The sequence below is a fragment of the Medicago sativa genome, chromosome 2 (assembly GCF_051527215.1).
Source record: "Medicago sativa cultivar Bolivia chromosome 2, Bolivia_mono, whole genome shotgun sequence".
Classification (NCBI taxonomy): Eukaryota; Viridiplantae; Streptophyta; class Magnoliopsida; order Fabales; family Fabaceae; genus Medicago; species Medicago sativa.
Window position 1 is genome coordinate 50,237,495 of NC_140750.1, and position 17,655 is coordinate 50,255,149.

General features: G+C 36.2%; 56 non-coding genes across 56 annotated transcripts; all 56 read left to right on the forward strand.

The window, feature by feature from the left end:
• The first annotated feature begins 10 nt into the window (after positions 1-10).
• LOC146948140 (5S ribosomal RNA) lies at positions 11-129 on the forward strand. Its single transcript, XR_015029145.1, has one exon. It is a non-coding gene; the product is annotated as a 5S ribosomal RNA (ribosomal RNA).
• Positions 130-327: 198 nt separating this feature from the next.
• Positions 328-446, forward strand: LOC146948141 (5S ribosomal RNA). The gene has a single exon (XR_015029116.1). It is a non-coding gene; the product is annotated as a 5S ribosomal RNA (ribosomal RNA).
• Positions 447-644: 198 nt separating this feature from the next.
• LOC146948142 (5S ribosomal RNA) lies at positions 645-763 on the forward strand. Its single transcript, XR_015029129.1, has one exon. It is a non-coding gene; the product is annotated as a 5S ribosomal RNA (ribosomal RNA).
• A 198-nt stretch (positions 764-961) lies between these two features.
• LOC146948143 (5S ribosomal RNA) lies at positions 962-1,080 on the forward strand. The gene has a single exon (XR_015028914.1). It is a non-coding gene; the product is annotated as a 5S ribosomal RNA (ribosomal RNA).
• A 198-nt stretch (positions 1,081-1,278) lies between these two features.
• On the forward strand, positions 1,279-1,397 carry LOC146948144 (5S ribosomal RNA). The gene has a single exon (XR_015029146.1). It is a non-coding gene; the product is annotated as a 5S ribosomal RNA (ribosomal RNA).
• Positions 1,398-1,595: 198 nt separating this feature from the next.
• Positions 1,596-1,714, forward strand: LOC146948145 (5S ribosomal RNA). The gene has a single exon (XR_015028538.1). It is a non-coding gene; the product is annotated as a 5S ribosomal RNA (ribosomal RNA).
• A 198-nt stretch (positions 1,715-1,912) lies between these two features.
• LOC146948146 (5S ribosomal RNA) lies at positions 1,913-2,031 on the forward strand. Its single transcript, XR_015028539.1, has one exon. It is a non-coding gene; the product is annotated as a 5S ribosomal RNA (ribosomal RNA).
• Positions 2,032-2,229: 198 nt separating this feature from the next.
• LOC146948147 (5S ribosomal RNA) lies at positions 2,230-2,348 on the forward strand. Its single transcript, XR_015028906.1, has one exon. It is a non-coding gene; the product is annotated as a 5S ribosomal RNA (ribosomal RNA).
• Positions 2,349-2,546: 198 nt separating this feature from the next.
• LOC146948148 (5S ribosomal RNA) lies at positions 2,547-2,665 on the forward strand. The gene has a single exon (XR_015028541.1). It is a non-coding gene; the product is annotated as a 5S ribosomal RNA (ribosomal RNA).
• A 198-nt stretch (positions 2,666-2,863) lies between these two features.
• Positions 2,864-2,982, forward strand: LOC146948149 (5S ribosomal RNA). Its single transcript, XR_015028542.1, has one exon. It is a non-coding gene; the product is annotated as a 5S ribosomal RNA (ribosomal RNA).
• A 198-nt stretch (positions 2,983-3,180) lies between these two features.
• Positions 3,181-3,299, forward strand: LOC146948150 (5S ribosomal RNA). The gene has a single exon (XR_015029147.1). It is a non-coding gene; the product is annotated as a 5S ribosomal RNA (ribosomal RNA).
• Positions 3,300-3,497: 198 nt separating this feature from the next.
• LOC146948151 (5S ribosomal RNA) lies at positions 3,498-3,616 on the forward strand. The gene has a single exon (XR_015028851.1). It is a non-coding gene; the product is annotated as a 5S ribosomal RNA (ribosomal RNA).
• A 198-nt stretch (positions 3,617-3,814) lies between these two features.
• Positions 3,815-3,933, forward strand: LOC146948152 (5S ribosomal RNA). Its single transcript, XR_015029148.1, has one exon. It is a non-coding gene; the product is annotated as a 5S ribosomal RNA (ribosomal RNA).
• Positions 3,934-4,131: 198 nt separating this feature from the next.
• LOC146948153 (5S ribosomal RNA) lies at positions 4,132-4,250 on the forward strand. The gene has a single exon (XR_015028853.1). It is a non-coding gene; the product is annotated as a 5S ribosomal RNA (ribosomal RNA).
• A 198-nt stretch (positions 4,251-4,448) lies between these two features.
• LOC146948154 (5S ribosomal RNA) lies at positions 4,449-4,567 on the forward strand. The gene has a single exon (XR_015028543.1). It is a non-coding gene; the product is annotated as a 5S ribosomal RNA (ribosomal RNA).
• Positions 4,568-4,764: 197 nt separating this feature from the next.
• On the forward strand, positions 4,765-4,883 carry LOC146948155 (5S ribosomal RNA). Its single transcript, XR_015028870.1, has one exon. It is a non-coding gene; the product is annotated as a 5S ribosomal RNA (ribosomal RNA).
• Positions 4,884-5,081: 198 nt separating this feature from the next.
• Positions 5,082-5,200, forward strand: LOC146948156 (5S ribosomal RNA). Its single transcript, XR_015028908.1, has one exon. It is a non-coding gene; the product is annotated as a 5S ribosomal RNA (ribosomal RNA).
• A 198-nt stretch (positions 5,201-5,398) lies between these two features.
• LOC146948157 (5S ribosomal RNA) lies at positions 5,399-5,517 on the forward strand. The gene has a single exon (XR_015028544.1). It is a non-coding gene; the product is annotated as a 5S ribosomal RNA (ribosomal RNA).
• Positions 5,518-5,715: 198 nt separating this feature from the next.
• LOC146948158 (5S ribosomal RNA) lies at positions 5,716-5,834 on the forward strand. The gene has a single exon (XR_015028545.1). It is a non-coding gene; the product is annotated as a 5S ribosomal RNA (ribosomal RNA).
• A 198-nt stretch (positions 5,835-6,032) lies between these two features.
• Positions 6,033-6,151, forward strand: LOC146948159 (5S ribosomal RNA). The gene has a single exon (XR_015029150.1). It is a non-coding gene; the product is annotated as a 5S ribosomal RNA (ribosomal RNA).
• A 198-nt stretch (positions 6,152-6,349) lies between these two features.
• Positions 6,350-6,468, forward strand: LOC146948160 (5S ribosomal RNA). The gene has a single exon (XR_015028854.1). It is a non-coding gene; the product is annotated as a 5S ribosomal RNA (ribosomal RNA).
• A 198-nt stretch (positions 6,469-6,666) lies between these two features.
• On the forward strand, positions 6,667-6,785 carry LOC146948161 (5S ribosomal RNA). The gene has a single exon (XR_015028546.1). It is a non-coding gene; the product is annotated as a 5S ribosomal RNA (ribosomal RNA).
• A 197-nt stretch (positions 6,786-6,982) lies between these two features.
• On the forward strand, positions 6,983-7,101 carry LOC146948162 (5S ribosomal RNA). The gene has a single exon (XR_015028871.1). It is a non-coding gene; the product is annotated as a 5S ribosomal RNA (ribosomal RNA).
• Positions 7,102-7,299: 198 nt separating this feature from the next.
• LOC146948163 (5S ribosomal RNA) lies at positions 7,300-7,418 on the forward strand. The gene has a single exon (XR_015028547.1). It is a non-coding gene; the product is annotated as a 5S ribosomal RNA (ribosomal RNA).
• A 198-nt stretch (positions 7,419-7,616) lies between these two features.
• On the forward strand, positions 7,617-7,735 carry LOC146948164 (5S ribosomal RNA). Its single transcript, XR_015028548.1, has one exon. It is a non-coding gene; the product is annotated as a 5S ribosomal RNA (ribosomal RNA).
• A 198-nt stretch (positions 7,736-7,933) lies between these two features.
• Positions 7,934-8,052, forward strand: LOC146948165 (5S ribosomal RNA). The gene has a single exon (XR_015029295.1). It is a non-coding gene; the product is annotated as a 5S ribosomal RNA (ribosomal RNA).
• Positions 8,053-8,250: 198 nt separating this feature from the next.
• On the forward strand, positions 8,251-8,369 carry LOC146948166 (5S ribosomal RNA). The gene has a single exon (XR_015028549.1). It is a non-coding gene; the product is annotated as a 5S ribosomal RNA (ribosomal RNA).
• Positions 8,370-8,567: 198 nt separating this feature from the next.
• LOC146948167 (5S ribosomal RNA) lies at positions 8,568-8,686 on the forward strand. The gene has a single exon (XR_015028550.1). It is a non-coding gene; the product is annotated as a 5S ribosomal RNA (ribosomal RNA).
• A 198-nt stretch (positions 8,687-8,884) lies between these two features.
• On the forward strand, positions 8,885-9,003 carry LOC146948168 (5S ribosomal RNA). The gene has a single exon (XR_015029296.1). It is a non-coding gene; the product is annotated as a 5S ribosomal RNA (ribosomal RNA).
• A 198-nt stretch (positions 9,004-9,201) lies between these two features.
• On the forward strand, positions 9,202-9,320 carry LOC146948169 (5S ribosomal RNA). Its single transcript, XR_015028552.1, has one exon. It is a non-coding gene; the product is annotated as a 5S ribosomal RNA (ribosomal RNA).
• Positions 9,321-9,518: 198 nt separating this feature from the next.
• LOC146948170 (5S ribosomal RNA) lies at positions 9,519-9,637 on the forward strand. The gene has a single exon (XR_015029019.1). It is a non-coding gene; the product is annotated as a 5S ribosomal RNA (ribosomal RNA).
• A 198-nt stretch (positions 9,638-9,835) lies between these two features.
• LOC146948171 (5S ribosomal RNA) lies at positions 9,836-9,954 on the forward strand. Its single transcript, XR_015029297.1, has one exon. It is a non-coding gene; the product is annotated as a 5S ribosomal RNA (ribosomal RNA).
• Positions 9,955-10,152: 198 nt separating this feature from the next.
• LOC146948172 (5S ribosomal RNA) lies at positions 10,153-10,271 on the forward strand. Its single transcript, XR_015028553.1, has one exon. It is a non-coding gene; the product is annotated as a 5S ribosomal RNA (ribosomal RNA).
• A 198-nt stretch (positions 10,272-10,469) lies between these two features.
• On the forward strand, positions 10,470-10,588 carry LOC146948173 (5S ribosomal RNA). Its single transcript, XR_015028554.1, has one exon. It is a non-coding gene; the product is annotated as a 5S ribosomal RNA (ribosomal RNA).
• Positions 10,589-10,786: 198 nt separating this feature from the next.
• On the forward strand, positions 10,787-10,905 carry LOC146948174 (5S ribosomal RNA). The gene has a single exon (XR_015029298.1). It is a non-coding gene; the product is annotated as a 5S ribosomal RNA (ribosomal RNA).
• Positions 10,906-11,103: 198 nt separating this feature from the next.
• On the forward strand, positions 11,104-11,222 carry LOC146948175 (5S ribosomal RNA). Its single transcript, XR_015028555.1, has one exon. It is a non-coding gene; the product is annotated as a 5S ribosomal RNA (ribosomal RNA).
• A 198-nt stretch (positions 11,223-11,420) lies between these two features.
• LOC146948176 (5S ribosomal RNA) lies at positions 11,421-11,539 on the forward strand. The gene has a single exon (XR_015029299.1). It is a non-coding gene; the product is annotated as a 5S ribosomal RNA (ribosomal RNA).
• Positions 11,540-11,737: 198 nt separating this feature from the next.
• On the forward strand, positions 11,738-11,856 carry LOC146948177 (5S ribosomal RNA). The gene has a single exon (XR_015028556.1). It is a non-coding gene; the product is annotated as a 5S ribosomal RNA (ribosomal RNA).
• A 198-nt stretch (positions 11,857-12,054) lies between these two features.
• Positions 12,055-12,173, forward strand: LOC146948178 (5S ribosomal RNA). Its single transcript, XR_015028557.1, has one exon. It is a non-coding gene; the product is annotated as a 5S ribosomal RNA (ribosomal RNA).
• A 198-nt stretch (positions 12,174-12,371) lies between these two features.
• LOC146948179 (5S ribosomal RNA) lies at positions 12,372-12,490 on the forward strand. Its single transcript, XR_015029301.1, has one exon. It is a non-coding gene; the product is annotated as a 5S ribosomal RNA (ribosomal RNA).
• A 198-nt stretch (positions 12,491-12,688) lies between these two features.
• On the forward strand, positions 12,689-12,807 carry LOC146948180 (5S ribosomal RNA). The gene has a single exon (XR_015028558.1). It is a non-coding gene; the product is annotated as a 5S ribosomal RNA (ribosomal RNA).
• A 198-nt stretch (positions 12,808-13,005) lies between these two features.
• On the forward strand, positions 13,006-13,124 carry LOC146948181 (5S ribosomal RNA). Its single transcript, XR_015028559.1, has one exon. It is a non-coding gene; the product is annotated as a 5S ribosomal RNA (ribosomal RNA).
• Positions 13,125-13,322: 198 nt separating this feature from the next.
• LOC146948182 (5S ribosomal RNA) lies at positions 13,323-13,441 on the forward strand. The gene has a single exon (XR_015029302.1). It is a non-coding gene; the product is annotated as a 5S ribosomal RNA (ribosomal RNA).
• Positions 13,442-13,639: 198 nt separating this feature from the next.
• Positions 13,640-13,758, forward strand: LOC146948183 (5S ribosomal RNA). The gene has a single exon (XR_015028560.1). It is a non-coding gene; the product is annotated as a 5S ribosomal RNA (ribosomal RNA).
• A 198-nt stretch (positions 13,759-13,956) lies between these two features.
• LOC146948184 (5S ribosomal RNA) lies at positions 13,957-14,075 on the forward strand. Its single transcript, XR_015029159.1, has one exon. It is a non-coding gene; the product is annotated as a 5S ribosomal RNA (ribosomal RNA).
• A 198-nt stretch (positions 14,076-14,273) lies between these two features.
• Positions 14,274-14,392, forward strand: LOC146948185 (5S ribosomal RNA). Its single transcript, XR_015029303.1, has one exon. It is a non-coding gene; the product is annotated as a 5S ribosomal RNA (ribosomal RNA).
• A 198-nt stretch (positions 14,393-14,590) lies between these two features.
• LOC146948186 (5S ribosomal RNA) lies at positions 14,591-14,709 on the forward strand. Its single transcript, XR_015028561.1, has one exon. It is a non-coding gene; the product is annotated as a 5S ribosomal RNA (ribosomal RNA).
• Positions 14,710-14,907: 198 nt separating this feature from the next.
• LOC146948187 (5S ribosomal RNA) lies at positions 14,908-15,026 on the forward strand. Its single transcript, XR_015029304.1, has one exon. It is a non-coding gene; the product is annotated as a 5S ribosomal RNA (ribosomal RNA).
• Positions 15,027-15,224: 198 nt separating this feature from the next.
• On the forward strand, positions 15,225-15,343 carry LOC146948188 (5S ribosomal RNA). The gene has a single exon (XR_015028563.1). It is a non-coding gene; the product is annotated as a 5S ribosomal RNA (ribosomal RNA).
• Positions 15,344-15,541: 198 nt separating this feature from the next.
• LOC146948189 (5S ribosomal RNA) lies at positions 15,542-15,660 on the forward strand. The gene has a single exon (XR_015028950.1). It is a non-coding gene; the product is annotated as a 5S ribosomal RNA (ribosomal RNA).
• A 198-nt stretch (positions 15,661-15,858) lies between these two features.
• On the forward strand, positions 15,859-15,977 carry LOC146948190 (5S ribosomal RNA). Its single transcript, XR_015028564.1, has one exon. It is a non-coding gene; the product is annotated as a 5S ribosomal RNA (ribosomal RNA).
• A 198-nt stretch (positions 15,978-16,175) lies between these two features.
• LOC146948191 (5S ribosomal RNA) lies at positions 16,176-16,294 on the forward strand. The gene has a single exon (XR_015028565.1). It is a non-coding gene; the product is annotated as a 5S ribosomal RNA (ribosomal RNA).
• Positions 16,295-16,492: 198 nt separating this feature from the next.
• LOC146948192 (5S ribosomal RNA) lies at positions 16,493-16,611 on the forward strand. Its single transcript, XR_015028566.1, has one exon. It is a non-coding gene; the product is annotated as a 5S ribosomal RNA (ribosomal RNA).
• A 198-nt stretch (positions 16,612-16,809) lies between these two features.
• Positions 16,810-16,928, forward strand: LOC146948193 (5S ribosomal RNA). The gene has a single exon (XR_015028567.1). It is a non-coding gene; the product is annotated as a 5S ribosomal RNA (ribosomal RNA).
• Positions 16,929-17,126: 198 nt separating this feature from the next.
• LOC146948194 (5S ribosomal RNA) lies at positions 17,127-17,245 on the forward strand. Its single transcript, XR_015028568.1, has one exon. It is a non-coding gene; the product is annotated as a 5S ribosomal RNA (ribosomal RNA).
• A 198-nt stretch (positions 17,246-17,443) lies between these two features.
• Positions 17,444-17,562, forward strand: LOC146948195 (5S ribosomal RNA). Its single transcript, XR_015029305.1, has one exon. It is a non-coding gene; the product is annotated as a 5S ribosomal RNA (ribosomal RNA).
• The last annotated feature ends 93 nt before the right edge of the window (positions 17,563-17,655 follow it).

Below are 17,655 nucleotides of genomic sequence, written 5' to 3' on the forward strand. Positions count from 1 at the left end.
CTTTACTTTCAGGTGCGATCATACCAGCACAAATGCACCGGATCCCATCAGAACTCTGCAGTTAAGCGTGCTTGGGCGAGAGTAGTACTAGGATGGGTGACCTCCTGGGAAGTCCTTGTGTTGCACCTCTTTTTGCCAAAATTTCGTGTTCTTTTTGTTAATTAGCGTAATTTTACGTCGTTTTTGAAAATTAAACTTCGATTGTATTTCATTTTTTTTCGTTAATTAACGCAACCTAAAACTCTATTCGTTAATTAACGTAATTTGACGTCTTTTTTGAAAAATAAACTTAGAAATGCATATATACAATTACAACGCTTTACTTTCAGGAGCGATCATACCAGCACTAATGCACCGGATCCCATCAGAACTCCGCAGTTAAGCGTGCTTGGGCGAGAGTAGTACTAGGATGGGTGACCTCCTGGGAAGTCCTTGTGTTGCACCTCTTTTTGCCAAAATTTCGTGTTCTTTTTGTTAATTAGCGTAATTTTACGTCGTTTTTGAAAATTAAACTTCGATTGTATTTCATTTTTTTTCGTTAATTAACGCAACCTAAAACTCTATTCGTTAATTAACGTAATTTGACGTCTTTTTTGAAAAATAAACTTAGAAATGCATATATACAATTACAACGCTTTACTTTTAGGTGCGATCATACCAGCACTAATGCACCAGATCCCATCAGAACTCCGCAGTTAAGCGTGCTTGGGCGAGAGTAGTACTAGGATGGGTGACCTCCTGGGAAGTCCTTGTGTTGCACCTCTTTTTGCCAAAATTTCGTGTTCTTTTTGTTAATTAGCGTAATTTTACGTCGTTTTTGAAAATTAAACTTCGATTGTATTTCATTTTTTTTCGTTAATTAACGCAACCTAAAACTCTATTCGTTAATTAACGTAATTTGACGTCTTTTTTGAAAAATAAACTTAGAAATGCATATATACAATTACAACGCTTTACTTTCAGGTGCGATCATACCAGCACTAATGCACCGGATCCCATCAGAACTCCGCAGTTAAGCGTGTTTGGGCGAGAGTAGTACTAGGATGGGTGACCTCCTGGGAAGTCCTTGTGTTGCACCTCTTTTTGCCAAAATTTCGTGTTCTTTTTGTTAATTAGCGTAATTTTACGTCGTTTTTGAAACTTAAACTTCGATTGTATTTCATTTTTTTTCGTTAATTAACGCAACCTAAAACTCTATTCGTTAATTAACGTAATTTGACGTCTTTTTTGAAAAATAAACTTAGAAATGCATATATACAATTACAACGCTTTACTTTCAGGTGCGATCATACCAGCACAAATGCACCGGATCCCATCAGAACTCTGCAGTTAAGCGTGCTTGGGCGAGAGTAGTACTAGGATGGGTGACCTCCTGGGAAGTCCTTGTGTTGCACCTCTTTTTGCCAAAATTTCGTGTTCTTTTTGTTAATTAGCGTAATTTTACGTCGTTTTTGAAAATTAAACTTCGATTGTATTTCATTTTTTTTCGTTAATTAACGCAACCTAAAACTCTATTCGTTAATTAACGTAATTTGACGTCTTTTTTGAAAAATAAACTTAGAAATGCATATATACAATTACAACGCTTTACTTTCAGGTGCGATCATACCAGCACTAATGCACCGGATCCCATCAGAACTCCGCAGTTAAGCGTGCTTGGGCGAGAGTAGTACTAGGATGGGTGACCTCCTGGGAAGTCCTTGTGTTGCACCTCTTTTTGCCAAAATTTCGTGTTCTTTTTGTTAATTAGCGTAATTTTACGTCGTTTTTGAAAATTAAACTTCGATTGTATTTCATTTTTTTTCGTTAATTAACGCAACCTAAAACTCTATTCGTTAATTAACGTAATTTGACGTCTTTTTTGAAAAATAAACTTAGAAATGCATATATACAATTACAACGCTTTACTTTCAGGTGCGATCATACCAGCACTAATGCACCGGATCCCATCAGAACTCCGCAGTTAAGCGTGCTTGGGCGAGAGTAGTACTAGGATGGGTGACCTCCTGGGAAGTCCTTGTGTTGCACCTCTTTTTGCCAAAATTTCGTGTTCTTTTTGTTAATTAGCGTAATTTTACGTCGTTTTTGAAAATTAAACTTCGATTGTATTTCATTTTTTTTCGTTAATTAACGCAACCTAAAACTCTATTCGTTAATTAACGTAATTTGACGTCTTTTTTGAAAAATAAACTTAGAAATGCATATATACAATTACAACGCTTTACTTTCAGGTGCGATCATACCAGCACTAATGCACCGGATCCCATCAGAACTCCGCAGTCAAGCGTGCTTGGGCGAGAGTAGTACTAGGATGGGTGACCTCCTGGGAAGTCCTTGTGTTGCACCTCTTTTTGCCAAAATTTCGTGTTCTTTTTGTTAATTAGCGTAATTTTACGTCGTTTTTGAAAATTAAACTTCGATTGTATTTCATTTTTTTTCGTTAATTAACGCAACCTAAAACTCTATTCGTTAATTAACGTAATTTGACGTCTTTTTTGAAAAATAAACTTAGAAATGCATATATACAATTACAACGCTTTACTTTCAGGTGCGATCATACCAGCACTAATGCACCGGATCCCATCAGAACTCCGCAGTTAAGCGTGCTTGGGCGAGAGTAGTACTAGGATGGGTGACCTCCTGGGAAGTCCTTGTGTTGCACCTCTTTTTGCCAAAATTTCGTGTTCTTTTTGTTAATTAGCGTAATTTTACGTCGTTTTTGAAAATTAAACTTCGATTGTATTTCATTTTTTTTCGTTAATTAACGCAACCTAAAACTCTATTCGTTAATTAACGTAATTTGACGTCTTTTTTGAAAAATAAACTTAGAAATGCATATATACAATTACAACGCTTTACTTTCAGGTGCGATCATACCAGCACTAATGCACCGGATCCCATCAGAACTCCGCAGTTAAGCGTGCTTGGGCGAGAGTAGTACTAGGATGGGTGACCTCCTGGGAAGTCCTTGTGTTGCACCTCTTTTTGCCAAAATTTCGTGTTCTTTTTGTTAATTAGCGTAATTTTACGTCGTTTTTGAAAATTAAACTTCGATTGTATTTCATTTTTTTTCGTTAATTAACGCAACCTAAAACTCTATTCGTTAATTAACGTAATTTGACGTCTTTTTTGAAAAATAAACTTAGAAATGCATATATACAATTACAACGCTTTACTTTCAGGTGCGATCATACCAGCACAAATGCACCGGATCCCATCAGAACTCTGCAGTTAAGCGTGCTTGGGCGAGAGTAGTACTAGGATGGGTGACCTCCTGGGAAGTCCTTGTGTTGCACCTCTTTTTGCCAAAATTTCGTGTTCTTTTTGTTAATTAGCGTAATTTTACGTCGTTTTTGAAAATTAAACTTCGATTGTATTTCATTTTTTTTCGTTAATTAACGCAACCTAAAACTCTATTCAATAATTAACGTAATTTGACGTCTTTTTTGAAAAATAAACTTAGAAATGCATATATACAATTACAACGCTTTACTTTCAGGTGCGATCATACCAGCACTAATGCACCGGATCCCATCAGAACTCCGCAGTTAAGCGTGCTTGGGCGAGATTAGTACTAGGATGGGTGACCTCCTGGGAAGTCCTTGTGTTGCACCTCTTTTTGCCAAAATTTCGTGTTCTTTTTGTTAATTAGCGTAATTTTACGTCGTTTTTGAAAATTAAACTTCGATTGTATTTCATTTTTTTTCGTTAATTAACGCAACCTAAAACTCTATTCGTTAATTAACGTAATTTGACGTCTTTTTTGAAAAATAAACTTAGAAATGCATATATACAATTACAACGCTTTACTTTCAGGTGCGATCATACCAGCACAAATGCACCGGATCCCATCAGAACTCTGCAGTTAAGCGTGCTTGGGCGAGAGTAGTACTAGGATGGGTGACCTCCTGGGAAGTCCTTGTGTTGCACCTCTTTTTGCCAAAATTTCGTGTTCTTTTTGTTAATTAGCGTAATTTTACGTCGTTTTTGAAAATTAAACTTCGATTGTATTTCATTTTTTTTCGTTAATTAACGCAACCTAAAACTCTATTCAATAATTAACGTAATTTGACGTCTTTTTTGAAAAATAAACTTAGAAATGCATATATACAATTACAACGCTTTACTTTCAGGTGCGATCATACCAGCACTAATGCACCGGATCCCATCAGAACTCCGCAGTTAAGCGTGCTTGGGCGAGATTAGTACTAGGATGGGTGACCTCCTGGGAAGTCCTTGTGTTGCACCTCTTTTTGCCAAAATTTCGTGTTCTTTTTGTTAATTAGCGTAATTTTACGTCGTTTTTGAAAATTAAACTTCGATTGTATTTCATTTTTTTTCGTTAATTAACGCAACCTAAAACTCTATTCGTTAATTAACGTAATTTGACGTCTTTTTTGAAAAATAAACTTAGAAATGCATATATACAATTACAACGCTTTACTTTCAGGTGCGATCATACCAGCACTAATGCACCGGATCCCATCAGAACTCCGCAGTTAAGCGTGCTTGGGCGAGAGTAGTACTAGGATGGGTGACCTCCTGGGAAGTCCTTGTGTTGCACCTCTTTTTGCCAAAATTTCGTGTTCTTTTTGTTAATTAGCGTAATTTTACGTCGTTTTTGAAAATTAAACTTCGATTGTATTTCATTTTTTTCGTTAATTAACGCAACCTAAAACTCTATTCGTTAATTAACGTAATTTGACGTCTTTTTTGAAAAATAAACTTAGAAATGCATATATACAATTACAACGCTTTACTTTCAGGTGCGATCATACCAGCACAAATGCACCGGATCCCATCAGAACTCCGCAGTTAAGCGTGCTTGGGCGAGAGTAGTACTAGGATGGGTGACCTCCTGGGAAGTCCTTGTGTTGCACCTCTTTTTGCCAAAATTTCGTGTTCTTTTTGTTAATTAGCGTAATTTTTCGTCGTTTTTGAAAATTAAACTTCGATTGTATTTCATTTTTTTTCGTTAATTAACGCAACCTAAAACTCTATTCGTTAATTAACGTAATTTGACGTCTTTTTTGAAAAATAAACTTAGAAATGCATATATACAATTACAACGCTTTACTTTCAGGTGCGATCATACCAGCACTAATGCACCGGATCCCATCAGAACTCCGCAGTCAAGCGTGCTTGGGCGAGAGTAGTACTAGGATGGGTGACCTCCTGGGAAGTCCTTGTGTTGCACCTCTTTTTGCCAAAATTTCGTGTTCTTTTTGTTAATTAGCGTAATTTTACGTCGTTTTTGAAAATTAAACTTCGATTGTATTTCATTTTTTTTCGTTAATTAACGCAACCTAAAACTCTATTCGTTAATTAACGTAATTTGACGTCTTTTTTGAAAAATAAACTTAGAAATGCATATATACAATTACAACGCTTTACTTTCAGGTGCGATCATACCAGCACTAATGCACCGGATCCCATCAGAACTCCGCAGTTAAGCGTGCTTGGGCGAGAGTAGTACTAGGATGGGTGACCTCCTGGGAAGTCCTTGTGTTGCACCTCTTTTTGCCAAAATTTCGTGTTCTTTTTGTTAATTAGCGTAATTTTACGTCGTTTTTGAAAATTAAACTTCGATTGTATTTCATTTTTTTTCGTTAATTAACGCAACCTAAAACTCTATTCGTTAATTAACGTAATTTGACGTCTTTTTTGAAAAATAAACTTAGAAATGCATATATACAATTACAACGCTTTACTTTCAGGTGCGATCATACCAGCACTAATGCACCGGATCCCATCAGAACTCCGCAGTTAAGCGTGCTTGGGCGAGAGTAGTACTAGGATGGGTGACCTCCTGGGAAGTCCTTGTGTTGCACCTCTTTTTGCCAAAATTTCGTGTTCTTTTTGTTAATTAGCGTAATTTTACGTCGTTTTTGAAAATTAAACTTCGATTGTATTTCATTTTTTTTCGTTAATTAACGCAACCTAAAACTCTATTCGTTAATTAACGTAATTTGACGTCTTTTTTGAAAAATAAACTTAGAAATGCATATATACAATTACAACGCTTTACTTTCAGGTGCGATCATACCAGCACAAATGCACCGGATCCCATCAGAACTCTGCAGTTAAGCGTGCTTGGGCGAGAGTAGTACTAGGATGGGTGACCTCCTGGGAAGTCCTTGTGTTGCACCTCTTTTTGCCAAAATTTCGTGTTCTTTTTGTTAATTAGCGTAATTTTACGTCGTTTTTGAAAATTAAACTTCGATTGTATTTCATTTTTTTTCGTTAATTAACGCAACCTAAAACTCTATTCAATAATTAACGTAATTTGACGTCTTTTTTGAAAAATAAACTTAGAAATGCATATATACAATTACAACGCTTTACTTTCAGGTGCGATCATACCAGCACTAATGCACCGGATCCCATCAGAACTCCGCAGTTAAGCGTGCTTGGGCGAGATTAGTACTAGGATGGGTGACCTCCTGGGAAGTCCTTGTGTTGCACCTCTTTTTGCCAAAATTTCGTGTTCTTTTTGTTAATTAGCGTAATTTTACGTCGTTTTTGAAAATTAAACTTCGATTGTATTTCATTTTTTTTCGTTAATTAACGCAACCTAAAACTCTATTCGTTAATTAACGTAATTTGACGTCTTTTTTGAAAAATAAACTTAGAAATGCATATATACAATTACAACGCTTTACTTTCAGGTGCGATCATACCAGCACTAATGCACCGGATCCCATCAGAACTCCGCAGTTAAGCGTGCTTGGGCGAGAGTAGTACTAGGATGGGTGACCTCCTGGGAAGTCCTTGTGTTGCACCTCTTTTTGCCAAAATTTCGTGTTCTTTTTGTTAATTAGCGTAATTTTACGTCGTTTTTGAAAATTAAACTTCGATTGTATTTCATTTTTTTCGTTAATTAACGCAACCTAAAACTCTATTCGTTAATTAACGTAATTTGACGTCTTTTTTGAAAAATAAACTTAGAAATGCATATATACAATTACAACGCTTTACTTTCAGGTGCGATCATACCAGCACAAATGCACCGGATCCCATCAGAACTCCGCAGTTAAGCGTGCTTGGGCGAGAGTAGTACTAGGATGGGTGACCTCCTGGGAAGTCCTTGTGTTGCACCTCTTTTTGCCAAAATTTCGTGTTCTTTTTGTTAATTAGCGTAATTTTTCGTCGTTTTTGAAAATTAAACTTCGATTGTATTTCATTTTTTTTCGTTAATTAACGCAACCTAAAACTCTATTCGTTAATTAACGTAATTTGACGTCTTTTTTGAAAAATAAACTTAGAAATGCATATATACAATTACAACGCTTTACTTTCAGGTGCGATCATACCAGCACTAATGCACCGGATCCCATCAGAACTCCGCAGTTAAGCGTGCTTGGGCGAGAGTAGTACTAGGATGGGTGACCTCCTGGGAAGTCCTTGTGTTGCACCTCTTTTTGCCAAAATTTCGTGTTCTTTTTGTTAATTAGCGTAATTTTACGTCGTTTTTGAAAATTAAACTTCGATTGTATTTCATTTTTTTTCGTTAATTAACGCAACCTAAAACTCTATTCGTTAATTAACGTAATTTGACGTCTTTTTTGAAAAATAAACTTAGAAATGCATATATACAATTACAACGCTTTACTTTCAGGTGCGATCATACCAGCACTAATGCACCGGATCCCATCAGAACTCCGCAGTTAAGCGTGCTTGGGCGAGAGTAGTACTAGGATGGGTGACCTCCTGGGAAGTCCTTGTGTTGCACCTCTTTTTGCCAAAATTTCGTGTTCTTTTTGTTAATTAGCGTAATTTTACGTCGTTTTTGAAAATTAAACTTCGATTGTATTTCATTTTTTTTCGTTAATTAACGCAACCTAAAACTCTATTCGTTAATTAACGTAATTTGACGTCTTTTTTGAAAAATAAACTTAGAAATGCATATATACAATTACAACGCTTTACTTTCAGGTGCGATCATACCAGCACTAATGCACTGGATCCCATCAGTACTCCGCAGTTAAGCGTGCTTGGGCGAGAGTAGTACTAGGATGGGTGACCTCCTGGGAAGTCCTTGTGTTGCACCTCTTTTTGCCAAAATTTCGTGTTCTTTTTGTTAATTAGCGTAATTTTACGTCGTTTTTGAAAATTAAACTTCGATTGTATTTCATTTTTTTTCGTTAATTAACGCAACCTAAAACTCTATTCGTTAATTAACGTAATTTGACGTCTTTTTTGAAAAATAAACTTAGAAATGCATATATACAATTACAACGCTTTACTTTCAGGTGCGATCATACCAGCACTAATGCACCGGATCCCATCAGAACTCCGCAGTTAAGCGTGCTTGGGCGAGAGTAGTACTAGGATGGGTGACCTCCTGGGAAGTCCTTGTGTTGCACCTCTTTTTGCCAAAATTTCGTGTTCTTTTTGTTAATTAGCGTAATTTTACGTCGTTTTTGAAAATTAAACTTCGATTGTATTTCATTTTTTTTCGTTAATTAACGCAACCTAAAACTCTATTCGTTAATTAACGTAATTTGACGTCTTTTTTGAAAAATAAACTTAGAAATGCATATATACAATTACAACGCTTTACTTTCAGGTGCGATCATACCAGCACTAATGCACCGGATCCCATCAGAACTCCGCAGTTAAGCGTGCTTGGGCGAGAGTAGTACTAGGATGGGTGACCTCCTGGGAAGTCCTTGTGTTGCACCTCTTTTTGCCAAAATTTCGTGTTCTTTTTGTTAATTAGCGTAATTTTACGTCGTTTTTGAAAATTAAACTTCGATTGTATTTCATTTTTTTTCGTTAATTAACGCAACCTAAAACTCTATTCGTTAATTAACGTAATTTGACGTCTTTTTTGAAAAATAAACTTAGAAATGCATATATACAATTACAACGCTTTACTTTCAGGTGCGATCATACCAGCACTAATGCACTGGATCCCATCAGTACTCCGCAGTTAAGCGTGCTTGGGCGAGAGTAGTACTAGGATGGGTGACCTCCTGGGAAGTCCTTGTGTTGCACCTCTTTTTGCCAAAATTTCGTGTTCTTTTTGTTAATTAGCGTAATTTTACGTCGTTTTTGAAAATTAAACTTCGATTGTATTTCATTTTTTTTCGTTAATTAACGCAACCTAAAACTCTATTCGTTAATTAACGTAATTTGACGTCTTTTTTGAAAAATAAACTTAGAAATGCATATATACAATTACAACGCTTTACTTTCAGGTGCGATCATACCAGCACTAATGCACCGGATCCCATCAGAACTCCGCAGTTAAGCGTGCTTGGGCGAGAGTAGTACTAGGATGGGTGACCTCCTGGGAAGTCCTTGTGTTGCACCTCTTTTTGCCAAAATTTCGTGTTCTTTTTGTTAATTAGCGTAATTTTACGTCGTTTTTGAAAATTAAACTTCGATTGTATTTCATTTTTTTTCGTTAATTAACGCAACCTAAAACTCTATTCGTTAATTAACGTAATTTGACGTCTTTTTTGAAAAATAAACTTAGAAATGCATATATACAATTACAACGCTTTACTTTCAGGTGCGATCATACCAGCACTAATGCACTGGATCCCATCAGAACTCCGCAGTTAAGCGTGCTTGGGCGAGAGTAGTACTAGGATGGGTGACCTCCTGGGAAGTCCTTGTGTTGCACCTCTTTTTGCCAAAATTTCGTGTTCTTTTTGTTAATTAGCGTAATTTTACGTCGTTTTTGAAAATTAAACTTCGATTGTATTTCATTTTTTTTCGTTAATTAACGCAACCTAAAACTCTATTCGTTAATTAACGTAATTTGACGTCTTTTTTGAAAAATAAACTTAGAAATGCATATATACAATTACAACGCTTTACTTTCAGGTGCGATCATACCAGCACTAATGCACTGGATCCCATCAGTACTCCGCAGTTAAGCGTGCTTGGGCGAGAGTAGTACTAGGATGGGTGACCTCCTGGGAAGTCCTTGTGTTGCACCTCTTTTTGCCAAAATTTCGTGTTCTTTTTGTTAATTAGCGTAATTTTACGTCGTTTTTGAAAATTAAACTTCGATTGTATTTCATTTTTTTTCGTTAATTAACGCAACCTAAAACTCTATTCGTTAATTAACGTAATTTGACGTCTTTTTTGAAAAATAAACTTAGAAATGCATATATACAATTACAACGCTTTACTTTCAGGTGCGATCATACCAGCACTAATGCACCGGATCCCATCAGAACTCCGCAGTTAAGCGTGCTTGGGCGAGAGTAGTACTAGGATGGGTGACCTCCTGGGAAGTCCTTGTGTTGCACCTCTTTTTGCCAAAATTTCGTGTTCTTTTTGTTAATTAGCGTAATTTTACGTCGTTTTTGAAAATTAAACTTCGATTGTATTTCATTTTTTTTCGTTAATTAACGCAACCTAAAACTCTATTCGTTAATTAACGTAATTTGACGTCTTTTTTGAAAAATAAACTTAGAAATGCATATATACAATTACAACGCTTTACTTTCAGGTGCGATCATACCAGCACTAATGCACCGGATCCCATCAGAACTCCGCAGTTAAGCGTGCTTGGGCGAGAGTAGTACTAGGATGGGTGACCTCCTGGGAAGTCCTTGTGTTGCACCTCTTTTTGCCAAAATTTCGTGTTCTTTTTGTTAATTAGCGTAATTTTACGTCGTTTTTGAAAATTAAACTTCGATTGTATTTCATTTTTTTTCGTTAATTAACGCAACCTAAAACTCTATTCGTTAATTAACGTAATTTGACGTCTTTTTTGAAAAATAAACTTAGAAATGCATATATACAATTACAACGCTTTACTTTCAGGTGCGATCATACCAGCACTAATGCACTGGATCCCATCAGTACTCCGCAGTTAAGCGTGCTTGGGCGAGAGTAGTACTAGGATGGGTGACCTCCTGGGAAGTCCTTGTGTTGCACCTCTTTTTGCCAAAATTTCGTGTTCTTTTTGTTAATTAGCGTAATTTTACGTCGTTTTTGAAAATTAAACTTCGATTGTATTTCATTTTTTTTCGTTAATTAACGCAACCTAAAACTCTATTCGTTAATTAACGTAATTTGACGTCTTTTTTGAAAAATAAACTTAGAAATGCATATATACAATTACAACGCTTTACTTTCAGGTGCGATCATACCAGCACTAATGCACCGGATCCCATCAGAACTCCGCAGTTAAGCGTGCTTGGGCGAGAGTAGTACTAGGATGGGTGACCTCCTGGGAAGTCCTTGTGTTGCACCTCTTTTTGCCAAAATTTCGTGTTCTTTTTGTTAATTAGCGTAATTTTACGTCGTTTTTGAAAATTAAACTTCGATTGTATTTCATTTTTTTTCGTTAATTAACGCAACCTAAAACTCTATTCGTTAATTAACGTAATTTGACGTCTTTTTTGAAAAATAAACTTAGAAATGCATATATACAATTACAACGCTTTACTTTCAGGTGCGATCATACCAGCACTAATGCACTGGATCCCATCAGTACTCCGCAGTTAAGCGTGCTTGGGCGAGAGTAGTACTAGGATGGGTGACCTCCTGGGAAGTCCTTGTGTTGCACCTCTTTTTGCCAAAATTTCGTGTTCTTTTTGTTAATTAGCGTAATTTTACGTCGTTTTTGAAAATTAAACTTCGATTGTATTTCATTTTTTTTCGTTAATTAACGCAACCTAAAACTCTATTCGTTAATTAACGTAATTTGACGTCTTTTTTGAAAAATAAACTTAGAAATGCATATATACAATTACAACGCTTTACTTTCAGGTGCGATCATACCAGCACTAATGCACCGGATCCCATCAGAACTCCGCAGTTAAGCGTGCTTGGGCGAGAGTAGTACTAGGATGGGTGACCTCCTGGGAAGTCCTTGTGTTGCACCTCTTTTTGCCAAAATTTCGTGTTCTTTTTGTTAATTAGCGTAATTTTACGTCGTTTTTGAAAATTAAACTTCGATTGTATTTCATTTTTTTTCGTTAATTAACGCAACCTAAAACTCTATTCGTTAATTAACGTAATTTGACGTCTTTTTTGAAAAATAAACTTAGAAATGCATATATACAATTACAACGCTTTACTTTCAGGTGCGATCATACCAGCACTAATGCACCGGATCCCATCAGAACTCCGCAGTTAAGCGTGCTTGGGCGAGAGTAGTACTAGGATGGGTGACCTCCTGGGAAGTCCTTGTGTTGCACCTCTTTTTGCCAAAATTTCGTGTTCTTTTTGTTAATTAGCGTAATTTTACGTCGTTTTTGAAAATTAAACTTCGATTGTATTTCATTTTTTTTCGTTAATTAACGCAACCTAAAACTCTATTCGTTAATTAACGTAATTTGACGTCTTTTTTGAAAAATAAACTTAGAAATGCATATATACAATTACAACGCTTTACTTTCAGGTGCGATCATACCAGCACTAATGCACTGGATCCCATCAGTACTCCGCAGTTAAGCGTGCTTGGGCGAGAGTAGTACTAGGATGGGTGACCTCCTGGGAAGTCCTTGTGTTGCACCTCTTTTTGCCAAAATTTCGTGTTCTTTTTGTTAATTAGCGTAATTTTACGTCGTTTTTGAAAATTAAACTTCGATTGTATTTCATTTTTTTTCGTTAATTAACGCAACCTAAAACTCTATTCGTTAATTAACGTAATTTGACGTCTTTTTTGAAAAATAAACTTAGAAATGCATATATACAATTACAACGCTTTACTTTCAGGTGCGATCATACCAGCACTAATGCACCGGATCCCATCAGAACTCCGCAGTTAAGCGTGCTTGGGCGAGAGTAGTACTAGGATGGGTGACCTCCTGGGAAGTCCTTGTGTTGCACCTCTTTTTGCCAAAATTTCGTGTTCTTTTTGTTAATTAGCGTAATTTTACGTCGTTTTTGAAAATTAAACTTCGATTGTATTTCATTTTTTTTCGTTAATTAACGCAACCTAAAACTCTATTCGTTAATTAACGTAATTTGACGTCTTTTTTGAAAAATAAACTTAGAAATGCATATATACAATTACAACGCTTTACTTTCAGGTGCGATCATACCAGCACTAATGCACCGGATCCCATCAGAACTCCGCAGTTAAGCGTGCTTGGGCGAGAGTAGTACTAGGATGGGTGACCTCCTGGGAAGTCCTTGTGTTGCACCTCTTTTTGCCAAAATTTCGTGTTCTTTTTGTTAATTAGCGTAATTTTACGTCGTTTTTGAAAATTAAACTTCGATTGTATTTCATTTTTTTTCGTTAATTAACGCAACCTAAAACTCTATTCGTTAATTAACGTAATTTGACGTCTTTTTTGAAAAATAAACTTAGAAATGCATATATACAATTACAACGCTTTACTTTCAGGTGCGATCATACCAGCACTAATGCACTGGATCCCATCAGTACTCCGCAGTTAAGCGTGCTTGGGCGAGAGTAGTACTAGGATGGGTGACCTCCTGGGAAGTCCTTGTGTTGCACCTCTTTTTGCCAAAATTTCGTGTTCTTTTTGTTAATTAGCGTAATTTTACGTCGTTTTTGAAAATTAAACTTCGATTGTATTTCATTTTTTTTCGTTAATTAACGCAACCTAAAACTCTATTCGTTAATTAACGTAATTTGACGTCTTTTTTGAAAAATAAACTTAGAAATGCATATATACAATTACAACGCTTTACTTTCAGGTGCGATCATACCAGCACTAATGCACCGGATCCCATCAGAACTCCGCAGTTAAGCGTGCTTGGGCGAGAGTAGTACTAGGATGGGTGACCTCCTGGGAAGTCCTTGTGTTGCACCTCTTTTTGCCAAAATTTCGTGTTCTTTTTGTTAATTAGCGTAATTTTACGTCGTTTTTGAAAATTAAACTTCGATTGTATTTCATTTTTTTTCGTTAATTAACGCAACCTAAAACTCTATTCGTTAATTAACGTAATTTGACGTCTTTTTTGAAAAATAAACTTAGAAATGCATATATACAATTACAACGCTTTACTTTCAGGTGCGATCATACCAGCACTAATGCACTGGATCCCATCAGAACTCCGCAGTTAAGCGTGCATGGGCGAGAGTAGTACTAGGATGGGTGACCTCCTGGGAAGTCCTTGTGTTGCACCTCTTTTTGCCAAAATTTCGTGTTCTTTTTGTTAATTAGCGTAATTTTACGTCGTTTTTGAAAATTAAACTTCGATTGTATTTCATTTTTTTTCGTTAATTAACGCAACCTAAAACTCTATTCGTTAATTAACGTAATTTGACGTCTTTTTTGAAAAATAAACTTAGAAATGCATATATACAATTACAACGCTTTACTTTCAGGTGCGATCATACCAGCACTAATGCACTGGATCCCATCAGTACTCCGCAGTTAAGCGTGCTTGGGCGAGAGTAGTACTAGGATGGGTGACCTCCTGGGAAGTCCTTGTGTTGCACCTCTTTTTGCCAAAATTTCGTGTTCTTTTTGTTAATTAGCGTAATTTTACGTCGTTTTTGAAAATTAAACTTCGATTGTATTTCATTTTTTTTCGTTAATTAACGCAACCTAAAACTCTATTCGTTAATTAACGTAATTTGACGTCTTTTTTGAAAAATAAACTTAGAAATGCATATATACAATTACAACGCTTTACTTTCAGGTGCGATCATACCAGCACTAATGCACCGGATCCCATCAGAACTCCGCAGTTAAGCGTGCTTGGGCGAGAGTAGTACTAGGATGGGTGACCTCCTGGGAAGTCCTTGTGTTGCACCTCTTTTTGCCAAAATTTCGTGTTCTTTTTGTTAATTAGCGTAATTTTACGTCGTTTTTGAAAATTAAACTTCGATTGTATTTCATTTTTTTTCGTTAATTAACGCAACCTAAAACTCTATTCGTTAATTAACGTAATTTGACGTCTTTTTTGAAAAATAAACTTAGAAATGCATATATACAATTACAACGCTTTACTTTCAGGTGCGATCATACCAGCACTAATGCACTGGATCCCATCAGTACTCCGCAGTTAAGCGTGCTTGGGCGAGAGTAGTACTAGGATGGGTGACCTCCTGGGAAGTCCTTGTGTTGCACCTCTTTTTGCCAAAATTTCGTGTTCTTTTTGTTAATTAGCGTAATTTTACGTCGTTTTTGAAAATTAAACTTCGATTGTATTTCATTTTTTTTCGTTAATTAACGCAACCTAAAACTCTATTCGTTAATTAACGTAATTTGACGTCTTTTTTGAAAAATAAACTTAGAAATGCATATATACAATTACAACGCTTTACTTTCAGGTGCGATCATACCAGCACTAATGCACCGGATCCCATCAGAACTCCGCAGTTAAGCGTGCTTGGGCGAGAGTAGTACTAGGATGGGTGACCTCCTGGGAAGTCCTTGTGTTGCACCTCTTTTTGCCAAAATTTCGTGTTCTTTTTGTTAATTAGCGTAATTTTACGTCGTTTTTGAAAATTAAACTTCGATTGTATTTCATTTTTTTTCGTTAATTAACGCAACCTAAAACTCTATTCGTTAATTAACGTAATTTGACGTCTTTTTTGAAAAATAAACTTAGAAATGCATATATACAATTACAACGCTTTACTTTCAGGTGCGATCATACTAGCACTAATGCACCGGATCCCATCAGAACTCCGCAGTTAAGCGTGCTTGGGCGAGAGTAGTACTAGGATGGGTGACCTCCTGGGAAGTCCTTGTGTTGCACCTCTTTTTGCCAAAATTTCGTGTTCTTTTTGTTAATTAGCGTAATTTTACGTCGTTTTTGAAAATTAAACTTCGATTGTATTTCATTTTTTTTCGTTAATTAACGCAACCTAAAACTCTATTCGTTAATTAACGTAATTTGACGTCTTTTTTGAAAAATAAACTTAGAAATGCATATATACAATTACAACGCTTTACTTTCAGGTGCGATCATACCAGCACTAATGCACCGGATCCCATCAGAACTCCGCAGTTAAGCGTGCTTGGGCGAGAGTAGTACTAGGATGGGTGACCTCCTGGGAAGTCCTTGTGTTGCACCTCTTTTTGCCAAAATGTCGTGTTCTTTTTGTTAATTAGCGTAATTTTACGTCGTTTTTGAAAATTAAACTTCGATTGTATTTCATTTTTTTTCGTTAATTAACGCAACCTAAAACTCTATTCGTTAATTAACGTAATTTGACGTCTTTTTTGAAAAATAAACTTAGAAATGCATATATACAATTACAACGCTTTACTTTCAGGTGCGATCATACCAGCACTAATGCACCGGATCCCATCAGAACTCCGCAGTTAAGCGTGCTTGGGCGAGAGTAGTACTAGGATGGGTGACCTCCTGGGAAGTCCTTGTGTTGCACCTCTTTTTGCCAAAATTTCGTGTTCTTTTTGTTAATTAGCGTAATTTTACGTCGTTTTTGAAAATTAAACTTCGATTGTATTTCATTTTTTTTCGTTAATTAACGCAACCTAAAACTCTATTCGTTAATTAACGTAATTTGACGTCTTTTTTGAAAAATAAACTTAGAAATGCATATATACAATTACAACGCTTTACTTTCAGGTGCGATCATACCAGCACTAATGCACCGGATCCCATCAGAACTCCGCAGTTAAGCGTGCTTGGGCGAGAGTAGTACTAGGATGGGTGACCTCCTGGGAAGTCCTTGTGTTGCACCTCTTTTTGCCAAAATTTCGTGTTCTTTTTGTTAATTAGCGTAATTTTACGTCGTTTTTGAAAATTAAACTTCGATTGTATTTCATTTTTTTTCGTTAATTAACGCAACCTAAAACTCTATTCGTTAATTAACGTAATTTGACGTCTTTTTTGAAAAATAAACTTAGAAATGCATATATACAATTACAACGCTTTACTTTCAGGTGCGATCATACCAGCACTAATGCACCGGATCCCATCAGAACTCCGCAGTTAAGCGTGCTTGGGCGAGAGTAGTACTAGGATGGGTGACCTCCTGGGAAGTCCTTGTGTTGCACCTCTTTTTGCCAAAATTTCGTGTTCTTTTTGTTAATTAGCGTAATTTTACGTCGTTTTTGAAAATTAAACTTCGATTGTATTTCATTTTTTTTCGTTAATTAACGCAACCTAAAACTCTATTCGTTAATTAACGTAATTTGACGTCTTTTTTGAAAAATAAACTTAGAAATGCATATATACAATTACAACGCTTTACTTTCAGGTGCGATCATACCAGCACTAATGCACCGGATCCCATCAGAACTCCGCAGTTAAGCGTGCTTGGGCGAGAGTAGTACTAGGATGGGTGACCTCCTGGGAAGTCCTTGTGTTGCACCTCTTTTTGCCAAAATTTCGTGTTCTTTTTGTTAATTAGCGTAATTTTACGTCGTTTTTGAAAATTAAACTTCGATTGTATTTCATTTTTTTTCGTTAATTAACGCAACCTAAAACTCTATTCGTTAATTAACGTAATTTGACGTCTTTTTTGAAAAATAAACTTAGAAATGCATATATACAATTACAACGCTTTACTTTCAGGTGCGATCATACCAGCACTAATGCACTGGATCCCATCAGTACTCCGCAGTTAAGCGTGCTTGGGCGAGAGTAGTACTAGGATGGGTGACCTCCTGGGAAGTCCTTGTGTTGCACCTCTTTTTGCCAAAATTTCGTGTTCTTTTTGTTAATTAGCGTAATTTTACGTCGTTTTTGAAAATTAAACTTCGATTGTATTTCATTTTTTTTCGT